At 42.5% G+C, this 20,864-nt stretch overlaps 1 protein-coding gene across 1 annotated transcript in view; it reads left to right on the top strand.

The window, feature by feature from the left end:
- Positions 1-20,864, top strand: part of PREP (prolyl endopeptidase) — a 139,321-nt gene that overhangs the window by 83,015 nt on the left and 35,442 nt on the right. The gene's annotated exons all lie outside the window — the stretch shown is intronic.

Below are 20,864 nucleotides of genomic sequence, written 5' to 3'. Positions count from 1 at the left end.
GACAGGAAGCCAGAGTTCTTCATCTCGGGGCTCTGATTGCAGTAGCTCTCAGAGCAACACTGTTTGTCTATGTCACACTGCTCACTTGAAAATGGGTTGTGTTCTAGTTCAGGTCGTTTGGTGCCATTAATAACAATGGAGATTTGCTCTGTGTAGAGTATTGCCTCAATTGCCAGGAATCTGTCTTTTTAGCCTGAAGTTCATATGTATTTCTGCCTGGCACAGAGTAGACATTCAATAAAATATCAGAATGAATGAATAACTAACTGTCATGTCACCACAAGCTCCATCTCCAGTCATCATCTTTTCAGGTTCAGAATCTCCTGTTTTGTTTTTTCAGCTCCCCAAGGAGGCTGAGTCTTCTAGAAACCAAATTGCCGGTTGATTGATGATGATGGATTTCTATTCCTTGCAGTGAGAGGGCACTGATAGGGCACCAGGTGTTTATCAAGCCTCTCTTACCTGGAGGGCTGGACCACACAGGTCACAGGTTGGGAATCAGAACATTGTTTTGGAAGGAAGATTAGAATCAAGAGTGCTGGATGGTCCCAAGAATGTTTCTGTGAAACGAGGGCTTTATAGAGTATGGTGAATTACTCTAGAAACAGTCTAGATGGTACGCTGGATCTAGTTCGTACTAAAGCTCCGCTTACATACACAAGTGGTGGGCTGGATTTGGTGCAAGGCTATAGATCACCACCCCTGTGCTGTATCTGGAGTTGGCAAGCCAGCCTCCAGTTTTCCTGGAGAACAGCCATGCCCATTTGTTTACATATTGCCTATGGTTGCTTCTTTCCCAGAGTGGTTGCACCTGAACTTGTATCGCCCACAAGGCCTAAAATATTTAATATTTGGCCCTTTAAGAAAAAGTTTGGGCCAGGCGCAGTGGCTCATGCCTGTAATCCCAGCACTTTGGGAGACCAAGATGAGAGGATTGCCTAAATCCGTGGGTTCGCGACCAACCTGGGCAATGGCGAGACCTTGTCTCTACAACAAATCAAAAAATTAGCTGGGCCTGGTGGCACACGCCTGTAGTTCCAGCTACTTGGAAGTCTGAAGTAGAAGGATCGCCTGAGTCCAGCAGGACGAAGCTGCATGGCTGTGAGCAGCATGCCACTGCACTCCAGCCTAGGCTACAAAGTGAGACTCTGACTCAGAAAGAAAAAGTTTGTTGAATCCTTGTCTCTGTAAAATACTATTTAAAATCACAATGTTTGTGTTAAATGCACAGGCCTCTGTCAGGAAACCCTCTTAGGCCTCAAATCTCCCATATAGTTGTTGGGTGACGTTGGGCAATTCATTTAAACTTTCTGTCACAAATTTTCTTTCCTTTTTTTTTTTTATGTTTTCAATTTTTTTAACTATAAAGATGTGGGGTACAATTCAGGGTTAGGTATACAAACATTGATTATGCAGGTACCCTTGTTGATGAGGTATGCCCCTCCTTCCCCTAGCAGTTTTCCTCAACTGCCAATCCCACCTCCCCTCCCGACACTTTCCCACTACTGCCAATCCCTTTCTTATAGTATTATGGTAAATGTTCAGGATCCCTTTATGAGTGAGTACATAAGGTACTCTGTTCTTTGTTTCTGTGATAGATCACTGAGTATGATCAACTCCAAATCCATCCTGGTTGCTGCGAAGTCCATATATTTGTCCTTCTTTATGGCTGTAATATTCCATTGTGTATATGTACCATATTTTCTTTATCCAGTCCAGCTTTGATGTCTATTCATGTCTTTTGCCCACTTTTTAAAGGGACTGTTTGGTTTTTTCTTTCTCTGCCACAGATTTTCAACTGTAAAATAGAGATAGAACATTTTTCAGGATTTCTGTAGAATTATTATGAGATCGAAGTATGTTAAGGGTCTGGTACCTAGGCTATAATCTGTTGTTTTCAGTAATATTAGAAATATATATAACAAACTTTTAGTTCATCTTATGTGTTTGGCGTACTTCTTGTTGGTTTCACTTTTGGGTGAGCCATTGCCTGGAAAGACATCCTGTAGGGGCTTGCAGCCCCAATCTGTGTTTACATGGTTCATGAATTCATCCTCGTCCTGTATGAAACTTTTAAAATCTGTTCACTTTTAGGCTGGCATCCTTTGCTCTTCTCCCTTTTCTCCATGTGTGAGAAATTTGTCCTATCAGCTATTGCCTTTGGCCTTCTCGAGGCCTAGTTCTAGTCCCTGCCTGGGCATTCCCCAAAAAGGATAGGTGTGCCTGTTCCATCAATAATGCCAAGGGCACCCAGACAGCACCTGGCAAGCATCCCCTGTTCTTGAGCAGTCTCTCGACTGCTTTAGGACTAGGCAGAGTTGTTAGAGAAAGACCCAGTCTTCTCCTCCTTATTGCTGCTACGTAGCTCTCTCAGTTCCATATAAAAATGGCAGGATTTTCCTCTTTTCTACTCGCCCAAAGTTAGTGCCCAGGTGTACATTTATCTTTAGCGCAGGGGTGTCCAAACTTTTGACTTCCCTGGGCTGTATCAAGTAAAGAGGAATTGTCTTGGGCCACACATTAGCTGTATAATATAGCTAGTGTCTATACATAATAAGACTTCTTTTATTATAGTTATTATAAAGTTTATAAAAATGAGAACAAAATAAAAACTAGTGGGAAATTTGACCTTGTTTTTGTAAAACTCTTCTATCCACATCTGGTTTGATGGAAGTGGTCGCAATTCTGAGTGAGTTCTCAAGGTGTTCATCAGAAATGTTTGTTTGAATTTTGCTTTCATGTGCTTCATATTTGAAAACAGCTGCTCACAAATGTATGTGCTGCCAACAAGAGATGTCATGAATCAGGCATGATTGTGAACTTCAGAAATGGAACTGCACATGGGGTCACAAAGAATATAAATGCTAAAAATCACATGATGCTAAAAGATTTTGCAGGGCCACATTCTAGCTGTCCCTGGCCACATGTGGCTCACAGGCCACAGGTTGGCCATGCTGGCTTTAGAATATAGGAGACCGAGGGACTCCTGTAATAATGACAGCTGCCTGGGAGGCAGCTGCTTCCAGGAAAGCATGACTTTCTTCTAAGCGAAGATGATTGGGGCTGTTTCTCTTACCCAATAGCTCTTTTTTCCTGTTGTGATAGTAATAGTATTCTGTAGATAAGCTGGATACCACCTAGTATGTATTGTTTTCATTTATAAATGAAAAGATTAAACTTTACAGCTGAGCAAGTGCTTATGTGGACTAGAAATCTATCAGCCGTGTACATAGCAGCTTGAAATGTCCTGGAAAACTCACAGAATTTATCTGTGCTTGGCTCTCCACTTCCCAAAGAAAACTTCCCTGGCACTGAGCCACTCAGATACTTACAGCTTTTTATTTGTACTGCTACAGTGGGGGTGGATAAAAAAAATTCATGGTAAATAGTTAAAGAGATAGTCAACAGACAGACACATTGGCTTGCAATCTTAATGCACCTCCTCATTTCCATCCTTAGAAAATGGAACTCTGCCCGTAAGCAGGGTGTAGCTTCTGTAGTGCCAAAGAAGAGCCTATATCTACTGATTATATACATTATACATAGTTTACTCTTCTTGTTTATTTGGTTTTTTTTTTGAGTTGGAGTCTCACTCAGTCGCCCAGACTAGAGTGCAGTGGCCGCTCCCGGCCACCACAGCCTCGACCTGCTGGGCTCCGGCGATCCTTCCGCCTCAGCCTTCCGAGTAGCCGGAATTACAGGCATGCGCTACCACGCCCGGCTGATTTTTTTATTTATTGTAGAGATGAGGTCTCGCTGCCCAGGCGGGTCTCGAACCCACGGGCTCAGGCGATCCACTCACCTCCATCTCCCCCCCCAAAGGCGCGGGATTACAGGCTGAGCCACCGAGCCTGGCTTATTTGTTTGTTTAATGAGTCAGGGTCTCTGTCACCAGACTGGAATGCAGTGGCATGATCATGACGGTCATGGTTCATGGCAGCCTTGACTTCCTGGGTTCAGGTGATTCTTCCGCCTCAGCCCCTTGAGTAGCTGGGACTACAGGCCTGTGCCACTACGTCTGACTAATTTTTTGATTTTTTTGTAAAGATGAAGTCTTACTATGTTGCCCAGGCTGGTCTCGAACTCTTGATGTAAGCAGTCTGCTCACCTCAGCCTCCCAAAGTGTTGGGATTACAGGCGTGAGCCACCATGCCTGGCCATACAGAGTGTACTCTTATTGCAATAGAATTATATCATTGTGTAAAGGTGCCTTTGAAACGCACTGTGATGTCATGACACTATCGACTTGTATCGCTTCAAATCCATTTCGCGGCAGCTTGGATTCAAGTGCACACAGCAGAGCTTTGACGTGAAATGAGAGCGTGACAGATGCTCTTACATTTTGATTAGGCTTTTGGCAGTGTTGCCAACAGTGACCTACTATTGTAAAAGGCGGGCTTTTGAAAGGATTTGTGCACAAGTGGAAAAGCTTCCTAACATGTATAACAGAAACCATAGCCTTTTGGAGGAAAACAGATACTCTGTTTTTATGTTAAGTTACTTTAGGTTAGCATTATTTTGGGTTCCACTTGACCCTGGTTTATTCCATATGTGATGTAAAAAGAATATCTCCCAGACTGTCTGTCATTCTTTTTCCATTCTGTGAAGCATATTATCATTTTGATGCAAATATTGCAACACAGATTACCCTGCCCGGTTGGTCAATACTAACTAACTCATGGTGGTTATGACCAGGTACATCTTTTAATGGTACTGTCTACCTGGTGTTGTAGCTAGTGAAATAGACCAAGCCAAGGAGAAAGAAGCATATGGTCAGTGAGCCCCAGAGAGACAGCTGGTAGAGTGTGTGATCTATATTCCCTCAAGACCCTGAGCATCTTGACTGGGAAGGTGAAAGATCCGGTGTCATATTTTGCTGAAAAGACACAGAACAGAGCTGCTGTCTATATAACCTTTATCCATTCCTGATTACAGCTGTGGATAAAAAATTGATCTGTACCAAAAAATATAGTTTTGAAAGTGAGATTCTAGAAAAACTCAGCTTCTCTTTCAATCTGGGGCTCATAAAATAACTTAATTTTAGATAGGTTTAGCAAATTTGCAATTGGTGAATCCTTTCATTTTCTTGGTGTTTATTGTGAGTGAAACAAACATGTAATACTGATTACAACCTCTACACCATTGTCTTTTAAAAAGAAGTAGAAATACTGAGCATTAGAAATTACACTTGTGAAATAGATTTGTTGATAAGTGAATTTACCCAAAAAAACTAACTGCATTTATAATCAATAACATGTTTCACTTTAACAAAGTGAGTTAATAGGAAAATGAAAGCTAAAATTTATTTATTTTTCTGTTTTTATATTTTATTTTAATAATGTGGGTGGGGTACAGTTCAGGATTAGGTATACAAGTGGGCATCGTATAGGTAAAGTTTGAACCTCCCTTTGGTCCCCACAGTGCCTGGTTTGAGATCAGGTACCCTTATTGATGTTGTGTCCCCACCCCCACCCTGGCAGTATCCCACTACTGCCAATCCCTTTCTTATACTATTATGGTAAATATAACATGGATTATTATGGATCCCCTTATGAGTGAGAACATAGGGTACTCGGTGCTTTGTTTCTGAGATAGATCACTGAATATTATAAACTCTAAATCAATCCAAGTTGCTGTGAAGTCCATATATATGCCCTTCTTTATGGCTGTGTAGTATTCCATCATAAAATTTAGTCTGTCAATAAATATTTATAGCACACTATGCAATGTCAGGTACTGTTTGAATACAAAGAAATTCCAAACATAAAAGCACTGCTGCCCCTGGGAAACTTGCAGTCAGACTGGAGAGGTGGAGCATATAGATCTGAAAAGATCAGACAAACCAAGGATGCTATCATAGTGGTTGAGGGAAAGATACAGGCTTCAGTCAGTGCTATGTTGTTCAGAGATCATCCTGGCTGGGGTCGAGGAAGAAGCTTCATAGGAGGTGTGGGAGTTGGACAGGGCTTCAAGGAATGGTTGTTCTTGTCATTCACAGTTCTCCCACTGAGATTTCTGGACAACTTTACCCCTACCCTTTGTTCAAAGAGTGCCTCTGCCTTTTTCTCACAGTGTAATTTCGTAATTTCACAGTAAGCTCAAGAAGCTAAGACTCCTACCCTCTGTATCCTGTGTGAGAGGATTGCTTGGTACTTGTCATCTGTGGATGGAATTGTGCATTGTGGTTGAATGTGGTGTCACAAAGGAATGTGATGTAACAAAAAATACACTTTCTGGTTTTTCAGTGTCTCACTTTTGTTCAGCTGGCTGAGGGATTAGCTTTTCTGCTTTCAAAGTGAAAGACAAAATGTATAGACCTGAAAAGAACAGTGAACTGACTATACCATGAATAACATAGTAACATTCATAGTATACTCACAACAATTTCCACATTTTTATTAAAAATAAAAGTCAATGTAAATTAGGAGAAGTCTAGTACTTACATTTTAAGAAAGGAAGCAAACTTAAGTCAGTGTAGCAGGAAAAGAGTAGGATTTTTAAAGTATTTAACATTGATTTTACTGTCTTTATTCCTCTTCTACTTGATAGGAATTTGACTTTTCTAAGGATTGCCTACGATCGTGCATATGAAACATCAAGAACATCTCTAAGGTGGTTTGCTTTGTAGCTGAGCGGAAAAGTTAAAATAGATGATTCTTTGGATTTACCAGCATGCCTTGGGGTACAGGGAGTGAGGTTTCATTTCTTCCTTTTAGATTTTTCTAACCTGGTGATAACTAATTTGTGGTTGCTAGCATACGGACTTTTCTATTCAGAAGAACATGTTCTGAGAACATTAATTAGTGTTTTAATACTCATTAATTCATGGCACATGAAGTTTTTGAATGTTGACTCATTCACATCCTTGGTGAGCTGACTGTTGAACTAGCGATAATGTCTCTCTGTAGCAACCTGCCCATGCAAATGGGTATAGATCGGAAATCTTCAGAACCTAGTAGGGAAAAGTGGATAGGGCCATGTTCAAAAAGAAACTTCTTAAGGGAAATCTTCAGAACCTAGTAGGGAAAAGTGGATAGGGCCATGTTCAAAAAGAAACTTCTTAATACATTCGATTAGGGAACTCCTTGAAATGGAATCAGTTCTTGACAATGTATTGCCCAAGCATTTGTGTTAGTTTGATAAGAGGCTTCATGGTGACATACTCTTAAATAAAGAGATTCCTGCCCTACCTTAGAATCTTCTGAGTCATTACAGGTGTTCTAGCTTGAGGGCATACTATCTGTATCCACAGTGTACATGGTTGTGTCTCTTTCCCTTTCTCTTTCTCTAGATAACAGCAGGGTTGATATAATTTGAGTCTAGAAGATGATAAGTCTTTGTCTTCGTGCTATCTTATAGTAGGGAAATCAGTTATGAAGCCCAAGTATATACTTGCTGAAGTCTCCATACCACTGTACAGAAATTATCTTCCATGTCTAAAAAGGACACTACTTTGCAGCAACCTGAGACTGTATAACCCGGAATGGGTGAAAATCATAGGTCACCTTTGAGAACTGAACAACCCTGCTCAGTAGCTGTGTAAAGTCCCTGTAAGGAAAGATAGACCTGGGGAGATTTCTTGAGCCTTCTGTGGTGCTTCCCTGTAGCAAGGTAGATGAACGCTCAAGACCCACTCAGTCCTGTGCTGATCCTCCTTTGAGTTTCTCTGAACTTTGCTCTGAGGAAATAGTCCTGTTTAAATTAGGAATGTAGTTTGCATTGCCACAGGGACCAGGAGCATAACTGAACCTGTGCTTGGTGACTTATGACACGGGCACAGTGGCCAGGACAAGACGCCTCTTTGGCTGGCTCTCCTGGGGGACGTGGAATGGGCCCAGCACTATGGTAATTTTGCTTTGCAAGCTTGCTTTGCCCAGATATTAATAAGCTCAACAGGTGATTTCATATGAATGCTTTCCATTCAGTTCTAGGCAGCATCTAGGTTTATCTTTTTTTTTTTTTCTTTTTGATTTGGAGTCTCACTCTGTTGCCCAGGCTGGAGTGCAGTGGCACACTCATGGCCACCCCAGCGTCAACCTACTGGGCTCCAACAATCCTTCTGCCTCACCCTCCCAAGTAGCTGGAACTACAGGTGTGTGCTACCACGCTTGGCTAATTTTTTTACTTATTGTAGAGATGAGTTCTCGCCAAGTTGCCCAGGCTGGTCTCGAATCCATAGGCTCAGGCAATCCACTCACCTTGGCCTCCCAAAGTGCTGGGATTACAGACTGAGCCATCAAGCCCGGCCTGGGTTTATTCTTTAATAATATGTTGAAGGCCATAACTGTCACAAGTCAAGCTACACATAAACTCAGTACTCTAGGTGACAGCTATTCTCATTGTAGATTTGTTCTTTTTTTTTTGAGTTGGAGTCTCACTCTGTCACCCAGACTGGAGTGCAGGCCGCTCCCGGCCACCGCAGCCTCGACCTGCTGGACTCCGGCGATCCTTCCGCCTCAGCCTTCCAAGTAGCTGGAACTACAGGCGTGCGCTACCACACCCGGCTAATTTTTGATTTATGTAGAGATGAGGTCTCGTCAAGTTGCCCAGGCGGGTCTCGAACCCGCGGGCTCAGGCAGTCCACTCACCTCAGCCTCCCAAAGCACGGGATTACAGGCTGAGCTACCGAGCCTGGCTCTTGTTCACTTTTAGTATACGAGGGCCTCCCACCCAAAAAAATTGGAATTATCTTTTGGAGGACGGGTTTCCTTGTAGTACACTCAGAATTTGTTCCTCTGGATCAAATAGTCAACTTAAAGTTTTCATCTGGAAGTTTCGAAAAAGTTGTATCACGATTTGTGGAAGTAATGTCCTGAGTTGTGGCAAACAGGTGACTGGTTCTTCTACCATGACAATGCACTGGCACACACCGTGCTGAGTGTTCAGCAGTTTCTGAACAAAAATGTCATGACCTCTGTACCCCACCCGCCCTGTTCACCATATCTTGCCTGAGTCACTTATTTTTGTTTCCCCAATGAAAAAAATCCTTTAAGGAAAATGTTTTGCCAGTGTAAAAGAGGTGAAACAAAAAGCAACAAAAGCACCAAAAAGCATCAAAATGGACTGTTTTGAGCAGTGGGAAAGCGTCTATTACATCAAACAGAGAGTACTTTGAAGGCAACTGAAGTTTAAACATGTAAGAATAAATACATGGTTTGTTATAAACAAATCCTGGGCTTTTAGGGGTTCTTCCCTCATATATAAAAATTTTAATATTTCAGATAATTATCGATATCACTGAGTTTGCTATTTGATGTAATAAAGCCACAAAACTAGGTTTAAGTTCTGAGAATCATGGCTTTTGAGACCCATAAAAGTTGGTGTTGCTGAACTTTGCTGATACTGAGAGTGTAGAGTTTAGGTTACCCACTGCTTACAAGTAGCTCCAACCACTTGTTAGAAAATGATCTTGGGGAAAAAGAGAGGTGTTATTTAATTGTCCTAAAATAACAAAGTAAAAAGCGTCCTTCTTATTAGACCCGAATCAGTGGCATAATGTGTATGCTAATGGTACTTGTCTTTTGCCATTTATTTTTATAGTTATTTCTGTTTGTTTGTTTTTTTAATGAACCTAAATCTCAAGTTGTGTTGCTTGGTGTAGGTTCAGCTGTAAGCAACAGGAGAAATAATGTCAAAGTAACCATGGCTTAAAGAAGACAGGAGCTTATTTCCCTCTCACATAAAAGAAGTGCAGAGGAAGTCTGTCCAGAGCCGACTTGATGTCCAGGATTAAGGAGTTCCAGCTCTTTCTCTTGCTGTTGCTTCTTACATGGCTACCATTCCCAGTATCACATTGTAGTCCTAGATGACTTCTGCTGTTCCAGCCACATTGTGTCCTTTCCGGCCAGCAAGAAGGTGGCAGTAGGGATGACATGGGAATGGATGCGTGCCCGCTGACTTGTACAGGTGTTAGCCAGAAGATGATATGCATTATATCTACTTAGTCTTGTTGGTGAAAGTGTACTCATACCTGGTTGCAAGGACGTTGGAGATGTGGTTTCATTCTCAGGAAAAAAATGTATCCAGCTACACATGAGGGCCTTATTATCAAAGAACCAGGGGAATGGAGATTGAGAAACAACTAACAATCTGCCACTCAAGGGAAAACAGGCCTTCAGCAAAAGCTTTTTGGGTGTAGACTCTTGAGACCAAGGAACCCTGTCGCCACCTGGTGGTCAGGTACCTAAATCACAGGATCAGGGTTAGAAAAATGAAGACTCCAAAAAAAATTAAAATTTCAGATATTATCATTGTTCACAACAGAAATCACACATTACAAAGACAGAAGCACCTGCTAAGGTGGCATTTCTCCCATGAAGAAAGAAATTTAAAATTGCTTCTAAAATGTGAAGCATGATACAAGAGTACATGGGAATATTTGAGCATCAAGATGGACTCTGAGGAGTTACCTGATCCAGTGAGGAAGCTAGCATCCAGGTGGCTCCCCAGGTATTCCACTCTGTACTAAGCCTGCCTCTTGCCTGGGGTAATCAGTTCCCGACTGTCCCTCCTGCAGGGGCCTACTGTTTGGAATGGAGACATGGCACAGGTCAGCCTACAGAGAGGTGACCAGGTCCCTAATATCATAGCCACCTCCTTTGCTTTTTCCCGGATGACGTATTTTTCCAATAATATTGTTTTGGCCTCAGGACAAAGTTATATTCCTTCTAGTTGCATATACGTTAGAGTCCATCTCATGGAGCCCTCTTATCCTACAGAGAAGGAAATTAAAATTCGATCAGTTGTAGTTAACAGTTGACAGAGCCACAACAGGACTCAGAACGCCAGATCTATGCTAATCCTACACATTTTATCCAGATACATTGTTTATACTCTCTGTAGCTCAGGTTTGTTTTTCTTTTCACCTCTAAAGTAAACAAATTATCAGTTGGGTGTGGTGGCTCACACCTGTGATCCCAGCACTTTGGGAGGGTGAGGCAGGAGAATTCTTTGAGTCCAGGAGTTCAAGACCCCATCTCAACCAAAAATATTAATAATAATAAAACTTTTTACAAAAATAAAGTAAAAATATTGGAATAAATGGCCTCCAAGTCCCTAAGCTTTCTTACCTCTAAAAAGTACTATACCATGTAAGTATCTAGTGAGTACTTTGTAGACCATTGTAGGAGCTATTAAGTAGTAATTCTGTGTGAAAGGTGAGATAATGAAAGGACACAAGTTTATACTTGTGACTTACAAATAAGACTTATTTAGTGGCTTATAAATAATTTTAAATGATAGATATTTTACAATGTATTTTAATGTGTACTTCTAGTCTCCTTGTTACGTATTAATGGCAATTTCACTGCCTTTTCCATTTATTTATATCCAGACATATTTCATTTTCTTGTGCTTCACCTTATTGCATTTCTTGCAAATTAAATGTTTATGACAACCCTGTGTTGCACAAATCTATAAGCACCGTTTTTCCAACAGCATGAGCTCACTTCATGTCAGTGCATCACATTTTGGTAATTCTCACAATATTCCAGACGTTTTCATTATTATATCTCATATGGAGATCTTGGATCAGTGATCACTGGTGTTACTATTGTAACTGAGGTTATCACAAGCCACACTTATGTAAGTTAGCTAACTTCATCGCCAAATGCTGTGCATATTCTGACTGCCCCACCAAACAACAGTTCCCTCGAATCTTTCTCCTTGGGCTTCCCCATTCCCTGAGACACAACAGTACTAAAATTAGGCCAGTTAATAATTTACAGTGGCCTCTAAGTGTTCAAGTGAAAGGAAGAGTTGCACACCTCTCACTTTAAATCAAAAGCTAGAGGAGGTTAAGCTTAGTGAAGGAGGCATGTTCAAAGCCAAGGTAGGCCTCTGACACCACTGAGTCAAGTTGTGAATGCAAAGGAAAAGTTCTTGAAGGAAATTGAAAGCACTACCCCAGTAAACACACAAAAGATAAGAAAGCAAAACCACCTTATTACTGATGGAAAGAGTCTGAGTGGTCTGGAAAGAAGATCAAATCAGTCACAGCATTCCCTTAGGCCAAAGCCTAATCTAGGACCTACTCTCTTTGGTTCTGTCAAGGCTGAGAGAGGTGAGGACACTGCAGAAGAAAAGTTGGAAGACAGTAGAAGTTGAGTCATGAGGTTTAAGGAAAGAAGCCCTCTCCAAAGCATAAAAGTATAAGGTGAAGCAAGTGCCAATGTGAAGCAAGTTATCCAAAAGATCTAGCTAAGGTCATTGATGAAGGTGACTACACTAAACAACAGATTTTCAATATAAACAAAAGATTTCCAATATCAACAAAACAGTCTTATATTGGAAGATGCCATCTAGGTCTCTCAAAGCTAGGAAGAAGTCAACGCCTGTCTTCAAAGCTTCCAAGGGCAAGTTGACTCTCTTGTTAAGAGCTAATGCAGCTGGTGACTTAAGTTGAAGTCAGTGTTCATGTACTGTTTTGAAAATCCAAGGCCCTTAAGAATTATGCTAAATCTACTCTGCCTATGCTCTAGAAATGGAACAACAAAGCCTGGGTGACAACACCCACATCTATTTACTACATGGTTTCCTGAATATTTTAAGCCCACTGTTGAGACCTACTGCTCAGAAAAAACTATTGTTTTCAAAATATTGCTGCTCATTGACGATGCACTTGGTCACCCCAGAGCTCTGATGGAAATATACAAGAAGATGGATGTTGCTTTCGTGCCTGTGAACACAACATCCAGTCTGTAGGTTTTGATCTGGACAAGGAATAATTTTGGCTTTCAAGTCTTATTGTTTAAGAAATACCTTTCCTAAGGTTATAGTGGCCATGAATAGTCATTCTTCTGATTGACCTGGACACAGTAAATTAGAAACTTTGTGGCAAGGACTCACCATTCTACATACCATTAAAAACATTTATGGGAGAAGATCAAAATATCAGTATTAAGAGGAATTTGGAAGAAACTCTCATGAAGGACATTGAAGAGTTAGAACTTCAGTGGAGGAAGTGCCTGCAGAGGTACTGGAAATAGCAAGAGAGCCAGAATTAGAAGTGGAGCTTGAAGATGTGACTGAATTTCTGCAATCTCATGATCAAACTTGAACAGACGAGTGGCTTCTTAACAGAATGACAAAGAAAATAGTTTCTTGAGATGGGATCTCCTCCTAATAAAGATGCTGCTAACATTGTTGAAATGGTAACAAAGGATTTAGAATATGCCATAGTTTTAGTTGAGAAAACAGCATCAGGGTTTGAGAGAACTGACTCCAATTTTGAAAGAAGTTTTGCTATGAATAAAATGCCAACAAATGGCCTTGCATGCTACAGAGGAATCTGTCACGAAAGAAAAGAGTTCATAGATGTGGCAAGCTTTATGTATTTATTTAATTTTTATTTTGAAGATGTCAGGTATAGTTCAGGGTTGGGTATACAAATGGTCATTGTAAGGTAAAGTTTGGGCCTCACTTTCGTCCCATCTTCACCTGGCTTGAGATCAGGTACCCTTATTGATGAAGTGTGCCCCCTCTCCGGGGGCAGTTTCCCACTACTGTCAATCTCTTTCTTGTAGTATTGTAATTGTTCAGGGTCTGCTTATGAGTGAGAACATGTGGTACTCAGTTCTTTGTTTCTGTAGTAGATCACTGAGTATTCAGCCTCTAGGTCCATCCAAGTTGCTGTGAAGTTCATAATTTTGTCCTTCTTTATGGCTGCATAATATTCCATTGTGTATATGTACCACATTTTTTTTATCCAGTCTACTTTCATTGGGTAGCATGGTTGGTTCCATGATTTTGCTATTGTGAATAGTGCTGCAATAAACATGTGTTCACAGGTATCTTTTTTATAGAATGATTTGAGTTCTTCCAGGTATATTCCCAGAAGGGAGATTGCTGGGTCATATGGAAGGTCGATTTTTAGATTTTATAGGAATCTATTGTTGTTTTATTATAAGAAATGTCCATAACCACCCCATTCTTCAGCAACCACCATGCTGATCAGTTTGCAGTCATCAACATCAAGGCAAGACCCTCCCCAGAATAAAAGATTCAGAGGATTGTAAGCAAATTTTGGAAATAAAAGTATTTTCAAATTAAGGTATGTACATTGCTTTTTGGACATAATGCTGTTACACACTTAGTAGACTATAGTATAGTATAAACATAACTTTTATATGCACTAGGAAATCAAAAATTGTGTGTGTCTCCAAGGTATGTGTGTGTATACACATACTCTTTTTTTTTTTTTTTTTTTTTTTGAGTTGGAATCTCACTCTTTCGCCCAGACTGGAGTGCAGTGGCCGCTCCCGGCCACCACAGCCTCGACCTGCTGGGCTCCGGCGATCCTTCCACCTCAGCCTTCCCAGTAGCTGGAATTACAGGCATGCGCTACCCCGCCCGGCTGATTTTTTGATTTATTGTAGAGATGAGGTCTCGCTGCCCAGGCGGGTCTTGAACCTGCGGGCTCAAGCAATCCACTCACCTCAGCCTCCCAAAGGCACGGGATTACAGGCTGAGCCACCGAGCCTGGCACACATACTCTTATATTTGTATCTGAGGAGCTTTGTTTGAGTGACAGCTTAGCCCCTCATTTGAAATATATTCAGAAATGAAATAAAACTTAAGCATTTGGGTTTTTGCTCTTGTCATCGTACTCTGGTGACTTCTCCCAAGATCTTATTCAGCAGTTGACTTTCATGGTGACACTGGCACCAGTCAGCTTCTAACTCAAATTCAGAAGAATATTCAGGTTTATAGCCCAAGCCCCCTGCTGTTTGTGCAGTAGATCTGGATATCCGCTTCTATACCCAAAGCTGGCGACTTGTCTACTGTTCTTTCCTGCCTGCCCCCCCCCAGCATTCCAGTGTCTGTCCACATATTCCACCTTCTTAATAGCTGAAGTTAGACAGAGAATAGGATTAGGATCACATCTAGAAAGAGGAGTTTGCTCATTGTTTAGAATTTCTCTCCCTTGAGGAGGCTTGGCAGAGGAGAATGGGAGGTCATCTCTTCCTGCTGTCTGTGGCAAGATGGCTGCTAAATTCCGGGGGTATCATTTTAGGTGGCCAACCGCACAGAGCTGTGCTTGGCATCCTTCTCTACTCTGTCTTTGAAGGCCAAAGGAGAGAAAGGACAGTGGGAGCTCCATGTGGGTTCTCCACCTGTCACATTTTTCTCTCTTCCCCTTCTTTCCCCTCCTTTCTGCTTTGCCTGGAGTTACACTGATGGTCGATAGATGTTGGGGTGAGTAAAAATAGACCCAGTGCTAGGGGCATGACATTATCTCCCTGAAAGAAAAAACATTACTGTGTGACTGTCATTGGTCTGAGAGGAAGGAAAGAAAACATTCTCATCTCCACAAGTATCATCTTTTGATTTGGATTAAGGGAACCCTGGCCTAGGTCTAGAGAGGCAGACCTGACGATTCTCTGTGTGCTGAGTGAATGTAAGATACCGATCAGAAACGCTGGTAAAATACTGTAATGTAGATGACGTTGTGAGGATGCTTTGCAGGGATACAGGCAGGTCCCACATCACTGGCTGTGTTGAGTATGTTCTCTGCACAACTCCTGTTGCTTCCTTCATCTGGCCCTGCCCAGGTGATATCGCACCTGGAGCACCCAGGTACCCAGGCTCAACCCGATCCAGCCAAGCCCTGGGGCCACCACTCCTGGGCTTACCTCTGCCTCGTCTCTCCATGCTCCATCCTGCTTCTGCTCATTTTGCATCATCCTCCTGAGTAGCAGGGACTACGGGCATTTTCACACCCAGCTAGTTTTTCATATTTTCATATTTTGTAGAAATGAGGTCTTGCTATGTTGCCCAGGATGGTCTTGAAGTCCTGGGTTCAAGCAGTCCGCCTACCTTGGACTCCCAAAGTGCTGGGATTATAGACATAAGCCACCATGCCCAGCTGACATTCAGCTTTTACTTGGAAATACAGCATGGATGTGTACCCACAGTCTGCCAGGCCCTGTGTCTGTGTTCTTGGTGCATGAGCTCATTTCTTCAGATGTAAATCTGAGGTAAATTGCCCTGAGGGGCTGTACTGGCCTCTCTAATCAGGCTGTCACATTTAAGTAGTTGAGTTCCCTGAAGTAGTTTGTTCTGGGTCTTCCTGTGGAAATTGATATAAAATATAGTGGCTTTATTAAGACACTAAAGAAAGCTTCATCATTTACCTTGGTTTATGTCTCAGAGAAAAAAATGTAAGTCATCTTCTCAGGCTGAATGCAGGCATTTTAATGCTGTGTGTAAGATCTTCTGCTAGTCACTTCTGCTGAATTAAGTAATTGATGATGCCTTGTGTCCTTCCATCCTACCATTTTGTGCATTTGTGTACGTGTGCCTGTGTAGGAGTAGTCATAAGCATTAATATGCATACAAACATGCTTTTAAACAGAGAATACGCTCTGTGATCCCAGGTCAGGTAATGATTGATTCTGAAATTGGATTTCAAATAGAAAATGATTTGGGCTGCAAGTAAAAAGTCATTATGTATGTAATGCCACATCTGGTGCCTCAAGTTTTCTTTATTTTCATAGGATATATGTAGCTCCATGTTTAATATGCATATAGCTACTTTGAATATTTGGAAGAGACTCAAGGTTTTATCTGGGAAAATGACATGGTTCTGATTTAAGAGTCTCATGTATAAAACACATGAGTTGCCAGGCATGGTGGCTCACACCTGTAATCCCAGCACTTTGGGAGGCCGAGGCTAGAGGATTACCTGAGCCCAAGGGTTCGAGACCAGCCTAGGCAACATGGCGAGACCTCTTCTCGACAATAAATAAAAAAAGTAGCCGAGTGTGATGGCACACTCCTGTAGTCCAGCTATTTGCAAGGCTGAAGTGGAAGAATCGCCTGAGCCCAGCAGGTCGAGGCTGCAGTGGCCATGAGTGTGCCACTACACTCCAACCTGGGTGACAGAGTGAAATTTGAACTAAAAAAAAAAAAAATTTACCACACACCAACACTGGGAAGGTAGAGTGACTTAAAGAGATGCAGTCTTTATCCTTATGAGGAATACCAGAGAAAACAGGCGAACAGAAAAGGAAATAAATGTCAGCCTTGCAAGTTGGAGAAAGGGCTGAGGATGAAATAAACAAGATACGGCAAAGGGGGCTTGAGCTGCCCGGTATGGATCGAGGGGGTCGCGGGAAGCTGCCTGTGTTTTCATTTAAATGGAAACCTAAAGCCCCAAGGGGAACTCGCCTGTGAAATTGTGACAAGTAGCCCAAAATGTTAGAGCAAAGGCCCTGAGAGGACCTGAGGGAAGAGTAGGGCCCAGCGGATGAGGGGGTGATAAATGATGCAGTGAGGGGATGGCAGAGCCTCCTGGCTGTGTGAGAGATTTAAGATTTATTTTGGGAATCACTGCAAGGTTTTATCCGGGAAAGTGACATGGTTCTGATTTAAGAACATTATTTTCCATTTTGTGGAAAAGAGATTTGAGTGGCTGATAAGGAAGCAGAGAGAGCACAAGGGGGACCCCCCCAATAAAAGGATTGATTTTTTGAAGGGCGGGCCCTTGTAGTAAGGCTTTCCCCACTAAGTTAGTGTTCTAGGAACCCATTGGCATCAGTGTATCAGCTAGTATTGTTGTAAGAGGCTGCGTTTGGCTTCAGTGAATTGTTTATTTGGAAATTTTTTTCAATGCATTTGCCCATTTTATGATATGAGTGATTTACAAGCACACCACGCTGAGTGTTCAGCAGTTTTTGGCCAAAAACAACATGAATCCCATGCCCCGCCCTCCCTATTCACCTGATCTCACCCCAGGCTACTTTCTGTTTCCCAATGAAAAGAGCCCTCAAAGGGAAACATTTTTTGGATGTGGAAGAGGTGAAACCAAACACAGCAGAAGCACTTAAAGGCATCAACGTTGACAAGTTCAAAAACTGTTATGAGCAGTGAAGAAAGCAGCTCAATAGGTATATTACATCAAATGTACAATACTTTGAAGGTGACTGAAGTTTAAGCATGTAAGAATAAATACACAATTTTTAAAATAAATTCTGGGTTTTTTGGGTTCCCCCTCACAGACACCTATTGCAGTAGACCAGGTAGGAGATAAGGTAGCCTGAACTAGAGTGGGGACTATATATGGGGAAGGTAGGTTTGAAATATCCCTGGAAGTTAGAATCACCAGGACATACTAAGGGACCGCGTGCCAGAGGGCTGAGAGAAAGAGATACATCTAGTATGACCGAGAACTTGAGTCTGAGCAAGTAGTACCATTTATTCCTGAGTTGGCCTTGGTTTGGGTAAGGTGAGTTTGGAGGAAAATGTTTGGAATATGTTGAATTTGAGTGTGCGTTAAATTGTCACCCAAGTGGCAGTGGCACACATGGAGTTAGAGATTTGAGTCTCCTGCTCAAATGGGAGACCTGAGTTAAGAGTTTTAAGTGTGAGACCCTTTAGCATAAGCGTGTTATTTAACTCCAGGGATAAGGACAGAATCACTTGAGGAGCATAGAGAGTGGAGAAGGCTCAGGAGTAAGCCCAGAGCAAGCCACATCTAGGGGTCAGTTGTTGGAGGAAGAGCCATCAAAGGGGACTAAGAGGAAGAAGCAAAGAAAGCAGCCAGAGAAGTGAGAGGATACCTAACTACAGATCAGGTGGACCAGGAAGCCAAGGAAAGGGTATTAAAAGAAGGGAGTGGCAGACAGTACCCAGTGCTGTTGGTTGGTCAAATTCGAGGAAGGAAGAGACCTTCTTGGACTTGACAGGGTGGATTCACTAGTGATCGTGACCAGAGCAATTTCAGTGGGTGATTGGGCAGACAGTGTATTGTGAAAGAAAGAAGAGGGCGGACAGGCATTCACGGTGCTGATTTCTTTCTGGGTGGGTATAATTGAAGGATGGGAAGAATTAGCTTTGCTTTTATATATTTTTGTATTGCATTATTTTCCTTGTTACAACAGTCTTGCAAATGCTATCATGTGAAAAGCTTAAATTAAAAATATTTAAATTTTTTTAAAAAAGAATAATCTCTGGTTTGTTCCTAGAGCATCTGTGGCTTCTCACAGCCTGAGGAGTGTGTCTTCTTCTCTTCCTTCTTTGAATTACTTTTCAGATTTGTCATTTTCGTCCAGAAAAATAATTTGTGCAGCTGTGCTAAGAAATCTTATCAGTCAAAACCCTTAATTTCATAAAACTTATCTCACCAATGGGGCTTTCTGTAGCTTTTGTGGCATGAAGTTCAGCATCAGGGAGATGGTATGAAAGGGGAAGAAAGTGGACCCCATACAGAGGAACAAACGTTGGATTGGTACAGGTCAGGGCATGTTAAGGTAAGAGAAACCAGACCACTTTGTGTGTGGATGGGTTCGTCCCAGTACCAGGAACCCCCTTTGGCCCCCTCCAGGAGCCGAGATCCTTGAGAAGGGGGTGAGGGGATCCACCTCCCAGAGGACAGGTTGCCCTTCATGGGAGGAGGGGGCATTTCCTCCTTTCTGCCTGGAGGGAAGAGGGGCTTCAGGAATGGGAACCCAACTACCAGTTCCTTGAGCTCCCTCTGTGAGATCTCCTAGGCCCTGAATCCTCCACGTGCTTAACTGATTTTTTTCTTTCAAACAATTTTGGAGTTTTAACTGAAAATCAAAACATAGCTTTGAAATTTTGAAATATTTCCGATTTCTGTTATGTGTTCAATGGAGGAGTAGAATGACTCTCAAATACTGAGCATTGGGATTTTCTGCACCTTATGATTGGATTCTTACCTGGTTGTTCTTTGCTATGTCAGTCAGGGTAGGCAAGGTCATTGCCATTGATGAGCAACTACAGAATCTCAGGAACTTAAAACCAGAAGAATTTATGTCTTGTTCCTACGTCCTATCTGTTGGATGTCTGCCTGGGCTCTTCCACATCCCCTCATCCCAAGACCCGCCTGAGGCACCTCTCGCAAGCATCGTCTATCCCTGGGGCACTGAGAGATGGCATCTGGCATCCTAAAATGGCCCTCAATCCTTTTGTCTAGAAGTGACATCTCCCACCTCCGACACAAAGGGTTGGCCAACACCATGTCGTGAGGGCAGACTAACTTGAGAGGGGCAAGCAGTGTAAAGGCCAGGCCTCCGTGTGCAGGAGGGAGAGAGGACAGAGCACCTGGGACTAACCCCACCAATGCCATACCTCCCTCCCCAGAGCAGCCAGGATAGGCCTGGGTGGAATTTGCCCCTTCCCCATCTTTTCACCACGGCCCCTAAAATTCTGTCCAGAGAAATCCATTCCATTATTTTGAGCTTTCATCTTTCCCAACATTTTCCTTAAAAATGCAAACAGCTCTGGAAAAGGTGATGAACAGTCACTTCTCCCCCTTCCTCCCTACCAAGGGCCTCATTACTTTCTCTGGCAGGCTCAAAATGGAGAGTTTGTGTCCTGAGCACACTGGTTTTTATTAAGTAACATTTATAGAGAATGAATGTAGAACTGCTGGTCAGAGCTTCTGCTCAGCCTGACTTAAGCTGGTGATAACCCCGGGTAGTTCTGTGTGATCTTCTCTTCCAGATCAGCTTTCCCAGCCTAATTGGGATTCTCCCCATCACTCTCAGCTACCAGCACTCCTCTGAGAACCCCTTTGGATGCAGGAACCTTGGATTGGGGGCTGGGGGTATTACCTCTTCAAATGCCTTGGGTCTATGAGAGGAGGGCAGGATGAGGAGCTGGGCTGGAGGGAGGGAAACAGCACAGAGCACAGCACTTGGTGGCCACAGTGTGCCCTGGCTAGCCCTTCATTCTCCTTGATGTTTGCATGAAACTGCTGCAGCCCCTCCTTGTCCGCCTGCCTTTTTGTCTACTCCTTCTGTGAGGCCACCTCCCTCCCTCTCCCAGCCCTCTGAGTGGAACTCTTCTGGCGGGCTGTGGTCCCTTCTAGGGTTGTTTTATATGGTAGCCAGGAAACCAGC

Source organism: Carlito syrichta, unplaced genomic scaffold (assembly GCF_000164805.1).
Source record: "Carlito syrichta isolate Samal-C Ts95f unplaced genomic scaffold, Tarsius_syrichta-2.0.1 Scaffold309276, whole genome shotgun sequence".
Taxonomy (NCBI): domain Eukaryota; kingdom Metazoa; phylum Chordata; class Mammalia; order Primates; family Tarsiidae; genus Carlito; species Carlito syrichta.
The sequence above is the reverse complement of the archived record's forward strand: the minus strand, read 5'-3'. Positions and strand labels throughout refer to the sequence as shown.